General features: G+C 35.4%; 1 pseudogene; it reads right to left on the bottom strand.

Moving 5' to 3' along the window:
- The window catches only part of LOC140512103 (telomeric repeat-binding factor 1-like), a 57,481-nt pseudogene extending 43,399 nt beyond the window's left edge, over positions 1 to 14,082 (bottom strand).
- Between the last annotated feature and the right edge of the window lie 4,750 nt (positions 14,083 to 18,832).

Below are 18,832 nucleotides of genomic sequence, written 5' to 3'. Positions count from 1 at the left end.
AGGAATTAGATGGAGGAGGGCTTGTAGTTCTGAAAACCTACTTTTATCCAGAATGATTTGAAGAGGGAAAAATGCATATATATCTAGAAGAGTATAAAAGTTTTCTATGTTCAGAAAGAAATAGAAGTCTAAGATGACAGTGAGGGGGAGAAGATAAGGGATACTTTTTTAGAGGGAAGAGTAAAGGAATAGAATAATTGGGACTCTAGAAGTCTGTTTGGATTAACAGGAATGGAACTACAAGGGAGGGATCCTTGGAGTGGAATAGGTTAAATAATAGGAGGGCAAGGTGGTCGGTAGGAGTAAAGTAGAGGAATCAGGAGAGATGGGAAATAAGAGATATGCATAATACATAAAATAAAGACTAGGAGTAGAATTTGTTAGGGAACAAAGAGAAGGGATGACAATCATCTCAGACAATGGTAATACTAAAATAGATTTTATCAAAAGGGAAAAATAGAGAAACTACCTTGGAAGTCAGTCGTATGTATCCATGTTGTTTTGAACTGTTTAAAATAGCTAGAGAGTATAAGCTGGGGTATTGCTTTGGTATAGGAAATGATGAGTTGGTGGGCTTGGAAAAATATGAAGAGACTCAGACTTATGAAGGAAGATGTTATCCACCTTCAGAGAAAGAGGACAAATAAGTATAATATGGTCTTACTTAGATGCATATGAATATATATGTCTACATACGAGCATGATTATAGATATCTAAGTATATGTATATGTAAGTCTATGTATGTATATATATGTGTGTGTATTTGTATGTACATGTGTACATGTGTACGTGAATATAAATATATCTATTCTACAAGTCTTCTTTATAGTGGAGGCTGGAGGAGGAAGGGTTAAAAAACTTCAAAGTAAAAAGGGTACATGACAGAACAAAAGAAAACTTGTAAGGAAGCAAAGATGAACAGCTCTGAACACAAAGCCTACTATATAGCCTTTCTTGAAATGGAAATTTATTCTATATTTTGAAGCCACTCTTGCCTTCTGTTGTGCACAGGACAATGCTTTTTTTGTCTTTTCTAATTTTATATTTAAGTTTTAATATTTCAATTTAAAATAATTAAAATGAAAAACAAAACAATTGGTTTGGCTTTTGTCTTGGTACTTGAAATATTTGGGTTTCATTCATTATCGTTAGTGGTGGCTTTATGTGATATTTAATTCCAGGTTTAGTTCAGAATGCTATATGAACTTTTTTTGGAAGCTAAGATTATAAAATTCCCCATTAAAATGACAGAAAATGTCACACAGGCACATAATCTTACTCATTTTTTTGTTCTTACCATATTTTGCCACCCTTTTTGATGGATGTCATTCAGTTTCAATAGTGTGAAAGCTTATGTAATTATTAAAAAAGATATATGCTTTTCCATGATTAAACGCTATAAATGGTAAAAATCCAAACCATTAATTGGGAAAGAAGTATAATCTTGATTCTTCATTGGTCTGTCTCTTTTTTTATATGATTGCATTATCTGCCCAGAATTAGGTGAGTAGCTATATGTTACACCATGTAATGAAAATTGGCTTCTTTTTCAATTTCAAGAAGATTCCTCTTACAAATAATATAGACAAGTCAAAAACCTCAGAGCTTTTGGGGAAATAGTGTTGGTGGCATTGTTTATCCTACTCTATTCTGTTTTATAAAGTGAAAACAACAATTATGAATCTTTTCACATATGAAATTGACCTGATGATTCAAGTTCTTAAAACCATCTAATGTGACAAGAAATATTAAATGTCAGCGAGGAGATACGAGGAAGATCAGCAATCCTCGTAGCGCCAATGAAGGGGCAGAGTTAAGTGGGTGATCAACACATTGCAAGGATGGAAAAATGGATGAGAAAAAACATATTTTCATGTCAGAGTCTAGACATATACCAGGTGGCTTATTCCATCTTGAAATTACTGTAATAGGATTCTCCAGAGCTCATGTAACACAGGCCTACAGTCTATTGAGAAATATTTCATTTCTTTGTTATGAAAATGTGTTTGAGTAAGTCTTTGACTAGAAGATCAACTTAATATGGCATATGCAACAGATCAATATATGAATTAATATTATATGAAGGCTATTTAAATTTATATCAATCCGCTATATATCTAGAATATAATTACATGTTTGCACACTTCCAAATCTGAATCATGTCTGTCCAACTAGGTTATATACTAGATAGAGATCTGGATGTGAAGTAAGGAAGTCCTGAGTTTGAATTCACCTTCTGGTACTTACTAGCTGTATGACTCTGGGCATGTTGCTTAATATCAATTTGTCTCACTTTCTTGATGTATGTTTGAAATGAATATAAGAAAAGTGCCTAACCCCACAGTTTGCTTTTTTGTTTGTCTGTTTGTTTTGGTGAAGATATAATAAGAAATTTGTGAAGTGTTTTGTAAATTTTAAAACACTATAATTTCTACCTATTATTGTAGACTGAAATTAGATGAAAAAGACCTATTTTGTATTGTATTATCATTTCTTGGTAGATATCCATATACTTCTAGTGAAATTTAAAACTGAAAGGAGAGAAAAAAATAAAGAACACACTTACCTTTGAAGTATAGGATAGACAGATTCCAAATCAAAGAAACAAACAAAAATCCTGCTATGGCTGAATTATTTGAGAAATGTTTAATTCTGTAGAAAAAGAGAGCTGGGTAAATAAAAAGGAAGACCTTCCATTGATGTTCTTCTCTAACCTCTTCTTCCCAACCAAAAACAAAATAGCAAGTAATTAAAGATACAGGAAGTTGAAAAATAATTTATAGGAAGTTATCATTTCCTATTACTGGAGAGTTATTAGTTTGGTTGTTATTATTACATGCGAATTCAGTGAGTTCTGGAGATTCAGAGGGCTCTGGAGAATATAAAGACCTACAGTTGTAGGAGAGGCGTAGCTTGACTTGACATTAACTCATGCCCCAATCCACAATTTCTGAGTTATTCTCTTGAAGAAGTCTAGGGACTGATTAAATGATAAGTGGACTATGTTCAAAATTCAGTTAACTCTGAGAAGTTAGAGTTAATGGGCAATTTTACTATCTGCACAGAAGAACTGGATGCTTGTGACAAACAGGGAACTCTTTGTTGAACAAGTGATAATATATTTACAAATAAAAATTATAACTAAAAGAGACTTTGGAATAGTTTACTTTACCAAACAAATGAAAAGGCGTGGTGCATGAAAATACACACACACACACACACACACACACACACACACACACACACAATTTGAAATCAGAAGAGCTGGGTTTGAGTTAATGTTCTGCTACTCACTGTGTAGCTCAGGGGAAGTCTGTCTGGATCTATATTACCTCATCTGCAAAGTGTGTGAATTGGATTAGATGAACCCCTCTCTTTCTAAGACTTGATGATTCTGTACTAATGACACCAAAATAGCATAAACTTGGAAAATAAAATTTAAAAAAAAAAAACTTTTTTATAGGTACCTCTTATTGTTTCGCTTAGCACCAAACCGTGGGTCAATCAGGGCTGTCTGCTTATGAAAAGGAACAAAAGAAAAGCTGAATAAGATGTTACTGAAATTTCCATCTCCAATAAGCTGTACTTCATAATTATAATAGAGGTTATGACACTATTTATGTCATACAGATTAAATTTTGTTTTTTTATTGCAGACATTTCTTATTGTAAATCTTTGCCTGCTTTCAGAACTTGATTAATATGGCCCTAAAATACAAATCACTGCCAAATGTCATCACATTGCAGACCATAACTTCTCTAAAATCATCTTCTGCTGTATTTCCATTGCTAAAGCCTTCAACCATGAATTAATCATTTGAGAAATTAGAACGAGTTCTGTTTCCATCTGCAACTTTTCTTTTTCTCTATACTTAGTTAAAAATTCTTCTCCTAAAATAACCATCTTTCCCTGTGACTATTTTATCAGATACAAAAGGCCCAAATATACTAGCATAGAACATTGCCAGTAGGCAAATTATTTTAAGTAATTGAGGGAGGAGTTATGAAGCCAGAACTGTGAGGGATAGGGAAAATCTTTTTTTTTTTTTTTCTCTTAGAACCTTTGTCATTTGTACAGAGACTTCTGTAGTTTCTATTTAAGTTCTCATTTTTTATGATCTGGCTTTTACTCTCAGAGCAAGGCAAACAGTCAATATATCTGAGGTGAGATATCCACAGAGGAGGGGTTACTTTTTATTTTTATTTCTTTTTTTTCTGGAACTGACCTTAAGCCAATAGTGTATCTCTAGGAGGTGAAAAGACATTTCTCTGGCAGTAACTAGATATAAGCTTGACTGTATCAAGGGAATCCAGTGAAGGAGCAAAGGAAGAACGATTTCCTTTTCAAGTCCAGAAATGAATATTTTTTGAAAACATCATGTGGCCCTAGATACTAAAATCACACAATTCTTTAAAATGTGGAGAAGGCATGAAGTTTTCTTCTAGCTAGTTCATAGTAAAAAAAAAAAAAGTCAAGTTCTTTTTTGATGGCAGATATATTTAACAAAAGCAGTAATATGAACTAGGAAAAAATGCAAAATACGACATTTTATTTCTTGATTAGCTTTTGTACTTATTCAACTTTATCTACATGTCATTTGGGGAGGTTATCTGGGGCAAAATAATTTTGGAGTCTCCACATATTTTATATGGCAAAGAGTAGAGAGATTCGTCAATAATTAAGCAGTAATTACAAGGAATTTTTAAACTTCAATCAGATAGGTGTTGAGGAGTATGAAATTCCAATTTGGGCTAGATGCAAGAAACCAAAGGAAGAGGTAATTTTAGCCTTGGAGATTTTGACTAGGTTTTATTTTATTTTTTCCTTAATTAGGTGGTGATTCATAACTGTTCGCTATGCATCAAAGAAGTGTTTGTCTTTGCCAGTAAAAGGCTTTCAAGTCACTGCATTTTATCACACAAGAAAGAGTTTAAGAAATGCTTATGGGTAACTGACACCCAGAAATATGTATCAGACAGAAACTCAGAAATAATGTAATTATCTGACATGGCAAGCAGAGATAAAATTCACACCATATAATGGCCAACAGCTGAAAGAAACATGATGGCATTCAAAGAATAACTGATATCGCTGTGTTAACTTAGAAGTGAATTCTCTGGTCAATCATATACTCTTGGACACAATATTCTCTGTATGTCTTATACATATGCTCCCTATCACTAGTGTTAAGGCAACCTGAGGAAAATACTTTCATGCCATCATGGGTGAATTTCATTGCTATATTATTCATTAGGCTATATGACTAAATAGAATTTTCTATTAATATGTTCTCTAACTGGACAGTAAATTCACGAATGACTTCTGGTGTATGATTCTGAGTATGTGCTATCTAATTAACTATTTGAACATGGGTACATTACTTTTCAGGGCTGGGGAAATACTTGTAAAAAGATACTTCAGGTAATATACAAGCAAAATGAAACATTTATCACACTTTCCCCTCTTTCTCTCTCATTCCCATTTCTTCTCCATAATTGAAGCAAATAATCAGAAAAATGTACTGTATTCAAATACAACATTTCTAGATCTTTAGAGATATTTAATGACTCTAAATACTTAGACTTCTCTCTAATTCACAATAACAAAATTTTCAGAAAGCTATTGAAAGTTAGAGGAACAGTCATACAAAATTTTCAAAGTAAGAGTGCAACTCTGATAGTGACTAAGTGCGTCTTATCATTAACCAAGAATGATGCTAGAAATGAAAAGTTTCCTGAAAACTTGAATCCTAAACGAGTTTTCCTTTATCTTTATTAAGAAAGCAAAATAATATAACAAGAGAAATTGTTTTTGTTATCAGGTAGTAACCAATTCCTACTGCCCATTTCTAATTCAACTCTCTTAAGGAACATGTGTGCTTTATGTGAATTGTGTTCCTTGGCAAACTGTATCTCTGACATGATTGAAATGACAAAGAAGACAAGAGAAAATAAAATCCCAGACAGTGTTTATCGTTTGATTATTATATTTACTATTTACAAAATCATAATACATTTTACATCATTATTCTCTGGGCATTACAGATTTGATCCCAGAGAGCTAAACATTGCCTTAAAAGTGGTCTTCTAAAGTTGTATCTGTTATGAATATTTGACTATTATGTAAGATTATTTGGAAGATGTAAAAACAGAGATTACTTTTGGCTCTCTAATGAATAATATCAAGGGAAGTATGAAAGAATAAGACATATTTTAAATAAAAATGGTGGTCAAGACAGAGTCCAAATGAAAGACAAACTATCTATAGATGAGATCTTCTAGATGCTCCAATTTATATATGACATACTGATTAAATGAAAACCACATAGGTTCCTAAATTGGATGCCTAAAACTTCAAATGATACAGCATATATCCACATCCAGACAAAGAACTATGGAGTCTGAATGTAGATTCAAGCACACTATCTGCTCTCTTTTTTTGTTGTTATTGTTTCTTTTTTCTAGTGATCTCTCTCTGGGGTTATAATTCTTCTTACAATATGAGTAACATGAAAATATTTCTAAATCAGATTACGTGCTATCTTGGGGTGAGCAGGAGAGGGAAGAGGGGGAAAAAATTTAGAATTCAAAATCTTATGGAAGTGAATGTTAAAAAATAATAAAGAATATATCATATTTAATAGCACAGGAAAAGCCAAATGGATAAATGAGGAACGTTTACTGATGAGTCTATGGCTAATAGTTTAACTACTCACAGGATTCGACTATTAGTATACGTATCTAAGCTAGATACTGTGGTTGTAGCAAAATTTTAAAAGGTGAAAGAGTATAGGCTGAATTGTCTTTAGAAAACTAGGTGATGCCAGTAGATCCCAAGCTTCTTCCAACTTAAATAATCAAGTTTTGCTTCCATAGAATTGTTATGAAAAGAAAGCATCCTTATACCTGAAAGCATTTCTTGAGGTATTTATAGTATCTTCTCTTATTTTTGTAAATCTTTCTAAATAATCAAATGTACAAAATATTTTAACTATGTTTGTATACCTGCCAACATAAAATGCTAATGAAATATTTTTTTTAATTTGTTACCTTCTTCAAAATTTATTGTTTTTTTTGCCATGGTACAGAGATAACTGTGGTCTGGTTAAATTTTCATATACATGTTCATACCTATTTTTAACCTATAAATGCAGAGACTCTACTCTTCAAAAATTAAAGACCCAAAACCCAGCTTTTAAATTGTAAGGTACTTAGTTAAAAAGTGAGTTGTTGACAAGTGAAGAAAAAGTAATTTTACATACAGAAAAAGTCATCTTGTTAAGAATATAAGGTAAGAACAGTTTGTTGGCCAAAAACAGCACAAAACTTATTTTGTTTAATAAAACTGCTAAAATACATCAGTAAAGAAATAATGTTCAGATAAAGTTTGGGAATTCTAGTTGCCAGAAAGCAGAAAATGACTTTTTGAATGAATGAAAAGGTTTAAATAAGCTTGTAAATTATGTATAATAATTCCCTTTTTATAATTTAATAGTTTCCTGGGTGAATGAAGTAGAAAAATATGTACCAAAATCTTTTAAAATACAAGCAGAAAAAAATAGTTTTCAGAGTCACGGAATGTTGAGATCTATTTTGACTATTGATGATCTGTGAGGCTACCAAGCATTGTGATCCTTTAACTTATTTGCATGTAACTCAGCCTGAGGCACAAGGCAAAGACAGGACTGAAGCAAGCTTCAGGACATGGAGTCATGGGTAGAAGCTACAGTTATCAGATTTCTCAACCCCAAATACTAAAGACAGCTTCAAAGGTCAGTAAGAAAACCTTTTCACCAGAGTAAGAGCTTAGTCTAGTCCCACCCCCAGTCCCAGGGTGCAGAAGCCACTGTAGCAGCTGAATCCACTTTTGGAGCCCTCAGGCTAAAGACCAGAAGGAATCAATTGGTTGACTTTGATCACAGTTGTGAGTGGCAATCCTGGGGTGAGGAAGAGCTCTGGTGCTTGAGTGGTGGAGCTAGTGGTGGCTACTGAGAGGGAATATTACTGTCAGTTGAAGGCAGAAAAGAGTGCTTGTGGTTGCTCTCAGAGCAGAGTGCAGGCCAGGAGAGATGTAAACTCCTCTCCCTTGATTGCGCCTCCTAGGAGGAACTGAGAACTTACAGGTCCCTTGAGATATCTCAGAGAACAGCTGCACAAAACCTCTAAACCTCAGGGCAGTAAACCCTACATTTGGCAAAGTACTCAAAAGTCAGGTAACTGGCTGAGAAAATGCCCCAACAATAAGACCATAGAAGGTTACTTTCTGGATAAAAAGGTATATTCTTCTATCCTATCAGATGAAGAAGAACAAAACATACCATCAGAGGAAGGCATCAAAGTTAAGACTTCTACATTAAAAGACTCCAAAAAAATATGCAACAATCTCAAGTCATGGAAGAGTTCAAAAAGAATTTTGAAAATCAAGTATGAGAGATTGAGGAGAAATTGGGAAGAGAAATGAGAGTGACGCAAGAAAATCATGAAAAGAGAGTCAACAGCTTGCTAAAGGAGACTCACAGAAATACTGCAGAAAGTAACACCATAGAAAATAGACTGACCTGCCCAGGCCCAAAGCCCCGAGGCTGGGAAGCAGCATTTGAATCTCAGACCCAAGCACTGGCTGGGCAGATCTGGAGGCAAGGTGGGGTTGGAAAGAAAACTCAGAAGTCAAGTCACTGGCTGGGAAAATGTCCAGAAAAGGGAAAAAAATAAGACTATAGAAGGTTACTTTCTTGGTGAACAGATATTTCCTCCCTTCCTTTCTGATGAGGAAGAACAATGCTTACCATCAGGGAAAGACACAGAAGTCAAGGCTTCTGTATCCCACACATCCAAAATAAATATACCATGGGCTCAGGCCTTGGAAGAGCTCAAAAAGGATTTTGAAAATCAAGTTAGAGAGGTGGAGGAAAAACTGGGAAGAGAAATGAGAGAGATGAAAGAAAAGTATGAGAAGCAGGTCAACACCTTGCTAAAGGAGACCCAAAAAAAGCTGAAGAAAATAACACCTTGAAAAATAGGCTAACTCAATTAGCAAAAGAGGTTCAATGAGGAGAAGAATGCTTTCAAAAGAAGAATTAGCCAAATGGAAAAGGAGGTTCAAAAGCTCACTGAAGAAAATACTTCTTTCAAAATTAGAATGGAACAGATGGAGGCTAATGACTTTATGAGAAACCAAGAAATCACAAAACAAAACCAAAAGCATGAAAAAATGGAAGATAATGTGAAATATCTCATTGGAAAAATAACTGACCTGGAAAATGGATCCAGGAGAGACAATTTAAAAGCTATGGGCCTACCTGAAAGCCATGATCAAAAAAAGAGCCTAGACATCATCTTTCATGAAATTATCAAGGAAAACTACCCTGAGATTCTAGAGCCAGAGGGCAAAATAAGGATTCAAGGAATCTACTGATCACCACCTGAAAGAGATCCAAAAAGAGAAACTCCTAGGAACATTGTGGCCAAATTCCAGAGTTCCCTGGTCAAGGAGAAAATATTATAAGCAGCTAGAAAGAAACAATTCAAGTATTGTGGACATACAATCGGGATAACACAAGATCTAGCAGCTTCTACATTAAGGGATCGAAGGGCATGGAATAGGATATTCCAGAAGTCAAAGGAACTAGGACTAAAACCAAGAATCACCTACCCAGCAACACTGAGTATAATACTTCAGGGGAAAAAAGGTCTTTCAATGAAATTGGGGACTTTCAAGCGTTCTTGATGAAAAGACCAGAGCTGAAAAGAAAATTTGACTTTCAAACACAAGAATGAAGAGAAGCATGAAAAGGTGAACAGCAAAGAGAAGTCATAAAGGACTTACAAAAGTTGAACTGTTTACATTCCTACATGGAAAGAAAATATTTTTAACTATTGAAACTTTTCAGTATCTGGGTAGTGAGTGGGATTACACACACACACACACACACACACACACACACACACACACATGCACACACACAGAGAGACAGAGAGCACAGAGTGAATTGAATAGGATGGGACCATATCTGAAAAAAATGAAATTAAGCAGTGAGAGAAATATATCGGGAGGAGAAAGGGAGAAATGGAGTGGGGCAAATTATCTCTCATAAAAGAGGCAAGCAAAAGACTTTTTAGTGGAGGGAAAAAGAAAGGAGGTGAGAGAAAAACATGAAGTTTACTCTCATCACATTCCACTGAAGGAAGGAATAAAATGCACACTCATTTTGGTATGAAAACCTATCTTACAATACAGGAAAGTGGGGGAGAAGGAGATAAGCAGGGTGGGGGGGATGATGGAAGGGAGGGCAATGGGAGGAGGGAGCAATTTGAAGTCAACACTCTTGGGGAGGAACAGGATCAAAAGAGAGAATAAAAGCAATGGGGGGGCAGGATAGGATGGAGGGAAATATAATTAGTTCTTACACAACACTACTATTATGGAAGTCATTTGCAAAACTACACAGATTTGGCCTATATTGAATTGCTTGCCTTCCAAAGGGAAGGGGTGGGGAGGGAGGGATGAAGAGAAGTTGGAACTCAAAGTTTTAGGAACAACTGTTGAGTACTATTCTTGTTACTAGGAATAAGAAATACAGGTAAAGGGGTATAGAAAGTTATCTGGCCCTACAGGACAAAAGAGAAGACAGGAACAAGGGAAAGGAGGGATTATAAAAGAGAAGGCAGATTGGTGATAGGGGCAATTAGAATGCTTAATGTTTTGGGGTGAGGAGAGGGGACAAATGGCGAGAAAATTTGGAACCCAAAATTTTGTGAAAATGAATGTTAAAAGTTAAATAAATTAATAAAAAGAAAAAAAGAAAAAAAAAGAAAAAGAAAATAGACTGACCCAAACAACAAAAGAGATCCAAAACCCCAATGAGCAGAAGAATTCTTTAATAAGCAGAACTGACCAAATGGAAAAGTAGGTTCAAAAGCTCACTGAAGAAAACAGTTTTTTTTTTAAATTAAAATGGAATAGATGGAAGCTAATGACTTTATGAAAAATGAAGAAATTATAAAACAAAACCAAAAAAATGAAAAAATGGAAGACTGTGAGAAATTTCATTGGAAAACCAACTGACCTGAAAATAGATATAGGAGAGATAATTTAAAAATTATTGGTCTACTTGAAAATCATGATCAAAAAAAGAGTCTAGACATCATCTTCCAAGAAATTATGAAGGAAAACTACCCTCATATTCTAGAACCAGAGGGCAAAAGAGAAATCGGGAAAAAAAATCACCAATCACCTCCTGAAAGACATCCCAAAAGGAAAACTCCTAGGAATATTGTAGCCAAATTCCAGAGTTCTCAGGTCAAGGAGAAATTATTATAAGCAACCAGGAAGAAACAATTCAAGTATTGTTGAAATACAATCAGGATAGCACAGGATTTGGCAACTTCTATACTAAGGGATTGATGGGCTTGGAATATAATATTGTAGAGGCCAAAGGAGGCAGGATTAAAACAAAGAATCATCTACCCAGCAAAACTGAGTATAATACTTCAGAGGGGAAAATGGAATTTCAATGAAATAGAGGACTTCTAAGCATTCTTGTTGAAAAGACTAGAGCTGAATAGAAAATATGACATTCAAATAAAAGAATTTAGAGAAACATGAAAAGGTAAACAGGAAAGAGAAGCCTTAAGACACTCATTAAAGTTGAATTTTTGCATTCCTACATGGAAAGATCTAATTGTAACTCATGAAACCTTTTTCAATATTAGAGTAGTTAGAGATAATATATATGTATATTATACATACATGCATTATTATGCATGTATACATACACATTATACATGCATGCATATACACACATGCATATATACATGTATGCATCATATATATGTGGGTGTGTTACATGTGTAGGTGTGTATATGCATGTGGGTGTGTGTGGGTATGTGTATGTATATATGCGTGTATATATGTATGTGTGTGTACATACACACACACACACACACACACACACATATATATATATATATATATATATATATATATATATATATATATACACTTGCACATAGACGGTTCAAAGTGAGCTGAATATGAAGGGAGAATACATGGAAAAATAAAGTTTACTGTTGAATGGAATGAACTAAGAGTAAAAGAAAGGGAGAGGTAGAATTTAGCAAATCATCTCACATAAAAACGAGAAGAAAGAGCTTTTACAATGGAGGGGTAAAGAGGAGAGATGAAAGGAAAAAAGTGAGCCTTACTTTCATGGGATTTGGCTTAAGGAGGAATAACACACACTCAGTTGGATATGGAAATTTATTTTACTCCGCAGCAAGGCAAGGGGGAAGGGGATAGGAGAGGGAAGATACTAGAAGGAACAGCAAATTGAGGAAAGGGAAGCAAACACTTTTGTGGGAGGTCAGCTGAAGGGAGAGACTGCAATAAATGGAGGGCAGGGTAGGACAGAGGGAAATGAGGTTAGTCTGTTACAACATAATTATTATGGAAGTGTTTTGCATTATGATACATGAATGACCTATACTGAGGTGCTTGCTTTTTCAATAAGTGAGGGTGAGGAGAGAGGGAGAGAGAGAACATGGAACTCAAAGCTTTAATAATGATTGTTAAAAACTGTTTTAGCGTGCAACTGGAAATTAAGCTATACAGGCAATGGAGTATAGAAATCTATTTTGCCCTACAGGAAGATAGGGGGGAAGGGGAAGGGAAGAAGGGTGGGTAATAGAAGGAAGGACAGATTGGACGAAGGGGTGTATGGCATGCATGCTGTCCTGGGGTAGGGGTGAGAAGAGATGGGGAGAAAGTTTTGAATTCAAATTCTTGTGGAAGTTAATGTGGAGAACTGAAAAATAAATAAATTAAAAAAAAAAAACAAAAAAAACTTGCAGGAAAGATATCTTACAAAAAGCATTTAACTTGCCTTTCTTTTATTGACTAGAGAATATCTGAGTCTCATTAGATGAAAATAGAACTCTGCTGCAGTTTAAATTTTGGTGTTCAATGCTATTTATGGTTTGAAATAGTTACAAGGTCTTTGTGGAACTTGTTGCTTTTTGCGAGGGAAAAGCAGACTGGAAACATAGGTTTTGGAGTTGAATTGCCAAAAGGTGTGCTAACCGACAGCACAAATTCAATGATGTAGAATCCTATTTAGTGAAAGAGAGAATGAGTTTTTCTCCACTGCCCAAAGAGAAGCAGACTAAAGAGAATTAGGGTCTCTGGATTAAAGGGAATCACTAGCAAATGTAACAGTATAGCAATCTTTTAGCATGCTTTTTTTTTTGTTTTTCCACTGTCCCCTGGGTCCCAAATAGTTTAATTAGAAGAATTGAAGGGGGACAAGGGGAAGAGGGACACAGAGATGGGGACGGCTTCTGAACAGCAGGATCCTAGCCTAGAGACTCTAAGATAGTGAGTCAGAGGCCTTAAAGTCAGTGCTCTCCATGGTCTCACTGACCTTGTTAAGGTCTTTGCTAAGATCACTGATATCCTTGGCTGTGTGTCCTAGGCCCTTCTCACATCAGTAGTCCCTTACATCGTTCGTTTTGGGGACCATCTTGTTCTCCAGGGAGGCACCACATACTTGCCTTTCTCCTTTACCTTCAGTTGCTTCCTCAGTTCTTCTGCCTTCTGAGTCAGATTCTGTCTCTTAGCATAGGCATCTTCTCCATCAGCATAGAATTTGGGTTCCACCTCACTGATCTGAAAGTTAAGTGTGTTGGATATACAGATGCAGAGTTGCCCTTTTACTTTTTATGACATGCAGGGAGATGTACTTTTCTTTGAAGTTTTCAATCATGGCCCTTGAGGGCTGGTCTATAAACTGCTGTTTAACACCCTTTTTAATGGTGATTATGAGTTCATGAAGCTTATGCATGATCTGTTTGGTAGGAAGAACATTCGCCCATCAGAATCGAAAGAACCATAAGGAGATTAGCTGTCAGAGAAGTGGGTTGCTGTCAAGTAGATGTTCCTGTGTAGACTAATGATATCAAGGCCATCAGGCCAGATTTGGTACTTACTCTTGTGTGCATGGTTTTGGTTTTTGGTTGGTTGTTTGTTTCTTTCCATTTATAGACCTCTCTGCCAGGTTTCTTTAAGTCTGTACATTCTGTACTCATTCTGACTCATAGACAATGAGACAATTAGTGTGAGAGTGTATCCAGGTTTATATCTATACTGCAACGTACTCCTTATCTACACAGTTGATAATATTGAGTAACTGTGATATATTATTATAGATTTTTTATCTTAATTTTAAATAAATGGTTATATTTAAGATATAATCTTGTCATTATTTTAAGTGGACACCTTAATATAAATGTGGATCACAGTTTTGGGGACTTAAGAACTATAATAATGGGTAAGGGAAATAAATCCTACAATAGTTTTTTCCTAGCACCCTGAGTTATATAAGATTATAAACAATTGAACCTTATTTAGTCCTTTATGATTTCCCTTTCATATTTGCTTTTTTATGCTTCTTTTGAGTTTTATGTTTGAATGTCAAATTTTCTATTTGACCCTGATTTTTTCATCAGGAATGTTTAAAAATCCTTTATTTCATTAAACATTCATTTTTCCCCCAAAGCACCAAAGTCAGGTTTTGTGGGTAGGATATTCTTATTGGAATTATACCTCCATGACCTTCCATATTCATATATTTCAGCCTCTCTGTTCTTTTAGTGTGGAAGCTACTAGATCTTGCATGATAATAATTGTGGTTCCATGATATTTAAATGATTGCTTTTGCTTGTCTGTTGTTTTTCTGACTTCTTGTAATATTTTTTTCCTTTTTATGAGAACTCTAGAATTTGGCTATAATATTCATGAGAGCTTTCCTTTTGGTATCTCTGTCAGAAAGAAATTGGTGGATTCTGTCAATTTGTACTTTATTTTCTGGATATAAAATACCAGGGTAGGTTTTTTATAATTTTTTTATAATTTCTTGATATATATCTAGGCTCTTTCTTTGGTAATAAATTTTAGACAGTCTAAGGTTCTTAAATTATGTCCTTTTTATCTTTTCTAGGTCAGCTGGCTTTCTGGTGAGATATTTCACATTTTTTTTCTATTTTCTCATTCTTTTGACTTTGTTTTATTGTTTTCTAATGTTTCTTGAAGCCATTAGTTTCCACTTGCTTGATTCAAATACTTAAAAAATCATTTTATTTAGCAAGCTTTTGTACTTCTCATTTCATTTCCCAATTTTTCTCTACAACTCTTATCAATTTCTTAGACTTTTCCAGTAATTCTTGTTTAGTTTTTATCCAGTTGGCATTCTTTGAGATCTTGCTTGTACCTTTTTATCACTACATTGTCTTCTGAGTTTCTGCCTTCATCGTCCCTGCCATTATAGTAGCTTTTTATTGTTTTTTTTATTGTTTACTTCATTTTTCCAACCTGTTTCTTGACCTTGAACTTTAAGTTACAGTTGGATTCTGTTCACTTAGGGGGTGACAAGACACTGTCCCAGGTTTTGGGCTTTTTCTTTTTTCTTTTTTTTTTTTTGGCTACTTTTTTAAAATTAGTTCTAGGAGTCTGAATGCTTTTGATGCTTCTAAATTGGTGTAGTTAGAGGAGAGACATGGTCATTGTTCTCCTTGTCTGTTCTCTGGTGTTTGCCAAGAAAGAACCTTTTCTCCCTTGCAGCACAAGTGTTAGTGCTCCTCTTGGCCCTGGAGCTGTGATAAGTCTCCCTGTTCTTTTGTATCTGCAAGTGATAGTGTCCCGCTCTGCCTTGACAGTGGAATCCAGAACTTGGCAAAGGAGTTGAAACTCCTGGTCCATTGCCTAGAGTCAGCTCTGGTCTCCAGTTATATTTTTCAAACCAGTTTTGCAATCTCTCTACCATCTCTAGTCTGAGAATTTTTGAAGCTTCTACCACCACTGTCACAGTCATTCCAAGTCTGTAACTGATGGAGCTGCTGGGTGTTACCTGGTATGTCCCTCCACCTCCAGTGTTCCAGAACTCTCCTACTAATATGCTAAATTGCCTTGGATTAGAAAAATGTCTCGTCATACATTTTTTTTTTGGCTGTACTACTCTAGAATTCAATTTGACATATTGTTTTAAAATTATTTGGAGGGGGATACTGAGAGAGTTCAACTTGCTGCCTCTAATCCATCAACTTGAAATTATAAGATTAAAAAAAAAAACTTATTTTCATGGATCTCTTGGAGTTTCCTTTCCTTTGACATTGGTTTTTTAAAATATTCAACTAGTAACCTACTTGAACTTCCAGGAACCAAAATGGCAGAGTGATCAGTAAATGCTCTCTTTCCCCCTCCCCTTGTTGACCTTGAAAGAACCATAAAATATTTCCCCAGAAAAATCCTGGATCAGCAGGATAAGCAGAAGGCACTAATAGTCTTGTAGCACCTGAGGCTAGGAAAATCACTAAGGAGGATTCCTCTTACTGAGGTGAAGGACTTGAACTGTTTCAGACAGCGCTACCTCACTGAACCAGGAGGAGATCCATTGCCCCAGAGGGACGGAGCCTCACAACCACCAACAACAGGATGCCAGGCATGCCTCAGCAATCCACAGGAAATGAGAAGACACTAGGACATCTGGGATCACCAATTACTGAGCTTGCCTTTGGTCTAGCTCAGCTGAGGAGACCTTCCATGACCAAACCACCTGTTCCTCACATTTAACAAGCTAGCTGCTGGGCTAATCCAGGAAAACACACAAAGGACTTCATCTGGTCCTTGCTTTCTCACACCAGTGAGCTCAGCATCAGGTTCTTTGCTTCTAGCTGAAAGAACCAGATGCCACAATACACAAAGTGTCATCACCATGAATAAGAAGCAAAGCAGGAAGGGAAAAATCATAGAATCTTTCTATGGGGACAAGGATCAAAACATGAATACCAAAGAGATCAGTATTGAGACTGTACTCCCATCTGAAACTTCAGAAGGGACTATGAACTGGTCCCATGCACAAAGAGCAATCTTGGAAAAGATGAAGAAGGAAATAGAAGAAAAACTGGCCAATGATTTTAAAAGTATGAAAAAAGAATTCATTGAAAAGAACAGCTCTTTACAAAGGAAAATTGAACAAATGGAAAAGGAACTACAAAAATGAACTGGAGAAAATAATTCCTTGAAAGGAGTAATTGGATGAATGGAAAAGGAGATGCAAAAGTTAACTGAAGAAAACAATTTGATAAAAATTAGAATAGGGCAAGTGGAAGAAAATGACTCAATGAGACATCAAGAATCAGTCAAACAAAATCTAAACAATGAAAAGATAGAAGAAAATGTACAATATCTAACTGGAGAAACAACTGATCTGGAAAGTAGATCAAGGAGAGAAAATTTAAGAATTATTGCCTACAATAAAGACATGATAAAAAAGATCCTGGAAAATATCTTCCAAGAAATTATAAAGGAAAACTTCCCAGAATTGCTAGATCAAGAGAGCAAAATAGTCATTGAAAGAATGCACTGTTCACCTCCTGAAAGGGATCCCAAACTCAAAACACCAGGAAATATTGTTGCTGAATTCCAGAACTATGAAGTGAAGGAGAAAATACTACTGGAAGCCAATAAGAGACCATTCAAATATTGAGGAACTTCCATCAGGATCACATAGGACCTTTCAGCTTATACATTAAAAGATCTAAGGAAGTGAAATATGATATTCCATAAGGAAAAGGAACTGGGACAAACATGGATCAATTACTCAGCAAAGTTTAGCATAATATTTCAGTCAAGGAGATGGACATTCAATGAAATAAGGGATTTCCAGACCTTCCTGATAAAAAGGCCAGAACTCAATAGAAAATTTAATCTTCAAACAGAGGTCTCAAGAAAGGCATACAAAGGTAAATAGGGGAAAATAAAAACTTGTTATCCAATGTGGGCAACTGTTTACCTCCCTATAAGGGAAGATGATACTCCTTAATCTTGAGAACTGTACATCAATTATGCAATATAAAAGGGATATACATAGATAGAGGGAAAAGATATAAAGTAAATGATGTGATGATAAAAATGTAATTTAAGCATGCAAAAGGATCGTATCAGTTGTTGTGAAAAGGAGGAAGCAGAAAAAGACAAATTACATCACAGGAAAAAGTACAAAATTATATTAGAGCAGAGGAAAAGAGAGGAGAGAGATGAGCATTGTTTGAGAGGTACTCTCATCTGATTTGATTCATGGAGGGAAAAACAAACTTGATTAAGTACATAAATGTAACTAGCTCTATTGGCGGTAGGAGGGGAAGAGAGAAAGAAAGGGGAGGGAAGGCTAAAAGGGAGGGAAGAAGTAGTAAGGGAAAAGAGGAATAAAAAGGAGTGGGCCTGAAAGAAGGAAGAGAAGGCTGACAGAGGTGGTGGTCAAAAATTTAAACTCTACTGTGGAGGGGAAGGGAGAAGGGAGAACTAAAAACACAAGCAGTGGGAAAAAAGATGGAGGGAAAGGCATGGATAGTAACCATAACAGTGAATGTGAATGGGATGAACTCTCTCATAAAATGAAGACTGATAGCAGAATGGATAAAAAACCACAATCTCACTATTTGATTTGAAATGTGGGGATACAAACAGGGTAAAGGTAAAAGATTGGAGCAGAATATATTGTGCTTCAGCTGATATAAAAAAAGCAAGGATAGCAATCCTAACCTCAGACAAAGCAAAAGCAGAAATAGATCTAATCAAATGACATAAGGAAGGAAACTACATCCTCTAAAAGGTACCATAGACCACGAAGCAATATCATTACTAAACATATATGCTCCAAGTGGTATAGCATCCAAATTCTTAGAGGAGAAGATAAGGGGGTGACACGAAGAAAGAGATAGCAAACTATACTAGTGGGGGACCTCAACTTCCCTCTTTCTGAACTAGAGAAATCTAACTTTA

This window comes from Notamacropus eugenii, chromosome 6 (assembly GCF_028372415.1).
Source record: "Notamacropus eugenii isolate mMacEug1 chromosome 6, mMacEug1.pri_v2, whole genome shotgun sequence".
Classification (NCBI taxonomy): Eukaryota; Metazoa; Chordata; class Mammalia; order Diprotodontia; family Macropodidae; genus Notamacropus; species Notamacropus eugenii.
This window is presented reverse-complemented; position numbering and strand designations above follow the sequence as displayed.